Raw genomic sequence first — 2731 nt, forward strand, 5'->3', positions numbered from 1 at the left:
AGCTCATTCTTACATTTTGTAGAATTTTCTCAGTTAATTATACGAAGATTCCTGTACCTGATCAGTCAGTTTTGCTCTTTCATTGTTTAGACCAGCATCCATTGAAACAAGTCAGTTTTGTGCAGCTGTGGCTACAGACACTCATGCAGAGTTTCCTGGTCAAGTCAGGGGAGAAACCCTCTCCTTCAAAAGACAAGAAAGTGCTGCTGTTAAATCAGAAGTTAGGAAATGGTTTTGAAAGGGTAATTTGATTTTTTTTGTTTTGACATTCTTTTTTTCTTCTTTTAAGTGTATTGCAAAAACCTCTCCTAAGATACACACTTTTAATCTTAGGAGAACAGTTACCTTTTGTTCTGGGTATCCCTCAGGAGAGCTGAAGGTGAATTTATAAGAATAGTATAAGAGATTTGATATCAGCTTATAGTTACAGTATACTTGAAAGACCAGCTGTCCAATATGCACCACATATGCACACAGGACCAGTTCACTTCTTAAAGCACAAGATTTGTTTCACTTAGCTAGCTCTCCTCCAAAAGAAAAATAATTTTGTACAATGTATTCAACCTTATTAAAATACAGCTCAACATTCTGGCCCCACTAAATCCAATGGCAGATTTCCACGCCAGATTATAATAGCACCAATATTTCATTTCCAAGTAGGAAAAAAAAATCCAGCCAGCCTTTAGCAAGCTAAAAGTACCTCTGTTTTCAGTCAGATGCTTTTAGGGACCCAGAAGATTGGGGGGGGGGGGGGGGGAAGGTGAGGGAATACTAGTTCATCAGATTTATGCTGTGTGGCAAAGTGATGAACTAAGCCTGTTGTGTCTGAGGCTGGGGATTGAACTGCCATAAACTCTGCTCGTTCACATCCACTGGAGATGCTCTGCAGGGGCATCCCATGGGAGAGGAGGAGGGAAGAGTGTCCCTGTGTGAATGGCCTGGTGTTGACACCTCCTTCTCCACAGGCACCCCATTATTAGGAAGGCAGATAGTGTGAAAATGCAGAAATAAGCAAAGAAAGGTCAGAGGAGTAGGCAGGGGTTGATGAGGAGGGACCTCTCCTAGGTATCTAACCTGGCCAAGCAGAAATGTAAAACCCCACAGGTGTTTAAAGTATGGCCTGGCAGTGAGGGAAGGGAATTGCCCCTTTTACTCCAGAGGACAGAGAATAATCCGTGTTGGCTAATCATAACCAGGTGAAATGCAGTGAGGTGCAGTGCAGGCTCCAGGGGAAGCTCTTGGAAATGCCATTCTTTGGGCATTATTCAGAGCAGGTCTGGGCTCAACCTTGAGCTTCACAACTTTGGCAGCCTCAGTAGCACTGGGGCACAGAAGGGGAGAAGGGTGGGCTGGGGAGGGGATGGGGGCAGAGGCAGAAGCAGTTTTGATTAAGCTTTTGTATTTCCTAGTGAACAGCCGTCCATGGGTTTCTGTGTCTTTATGGTTTGCTCTGAGAGAAAACACATGGGCTGGGTTTTTTTAAAAAAACAAAACAAGAAAAAAACCCCACGTTTGGGCACACTGATGAGAGGACCTGTTGTTAAATGTACCAGAGGTCACAGAAAAAGGCATTTTGAAGCTGCCCAGGCTGTCCTGTTGTAAGAGCTGCCAGGTTTTTGCAGTGCTGCCTCTGCGACTGTGCCTGAGGCACCACTGGCAGGTTGAGCCTTCGAAGATCATTGTGGGCAACTTGGCAGTGACGGGAGGTTTCTGGCAGGTGAACAAAGCTCTGGTGGTTGGCAGGCCTCTATCGAGACTGTGGAAGCAGGGGATATAAAAAGAAGGATGGTTTTGGATCAGCTGAAGTCACTGGTCTGTGCTTGCAGATGAGCTGCAGGTCACCCTGTGGTGGAGCAGAGCTGCTCCCCTGAGGAGGTTGGCAGGGATGCCAGCAGGAGCAGGGTGAGACATCCACTCTCCATGGAGCCAGGGCTAGGTCATCAAGAGTTCTTACTAGGCCAAAAAAAAAAAAAGAGACACACAACAGGACTCTTCCAAAGTAGCTGATGTACCTTGAAACTAGTTCTGAAAGCACTCTTCATTTTATGTAACAAAACCTTTTACTTTAATCTCCTCATTTCGAAGTGCCTGGGGTAAAAAATTGAGCTCTTCTGATAAATGCTTCAGATTTCATGGCAGCTTCATTGGGTATTTAAGCCCAGGTAATTTCTTACAAGGAAAGAAAATTTCCAGTGACACCTGGATTCCCCTTGTCCCCCTGCAGGCACACAGTGCCCAGTCTGTGCTCTCACAGTAAGAGTTTAGAGCACATTGAAAAAAAATCTCCTGCAGACTTGTGGGGGAGGAGGCAATCTTTGGTTGGAAAAGAGAATTTTTTTGTAAAAGGCAGCCTTTCCCCCAGCTGAACCCTGAATCACTTAGTGGTAGTCACCATCCTCAGCTGGCTGAAGAACCCCTCCTGGATGTGGGTGTATCATTGCCTCTGCATCATTTCCCTGACTGGTACCATGGGAGAGGCTTGGGGTTTCATCAGGGAATAAAGCAGACTACTATTAGGCTCCTGGATAGAACCAACACTCCAGGTTTTTTTCCCATCTGCTGTCCTTTTTGATCAAATGAGATGCTCAGGTTATTCTAGGTGTGAGGAGAGAGGCAGGCAGGCCAGCATCAGATTACTTTGATATCAGTTTATTTCTTAACAAAACCACACAAAGTCCTGCTTTGATGGAGAAGTCATCAAGTTTTCCTGCTAGCCATGCTAAATATTTTA

The sequence above is a fragment of the Corvus brachyrhynchos genome, unplaced genomic scaffold, assembly GCF_000691975.1.
Source record: "Corvus brachyrhynchos isolate BGI_N302 unplaced genomic scaffold, ASM69197v1 scaffold32, whole genome shotgun sequence".
Lineage (NCBI taxonomy): Eukaryota > Metazoa > Chordata > Aves > Passeriformes > Corvidae > Corvus > Corvus brachyrhynchos.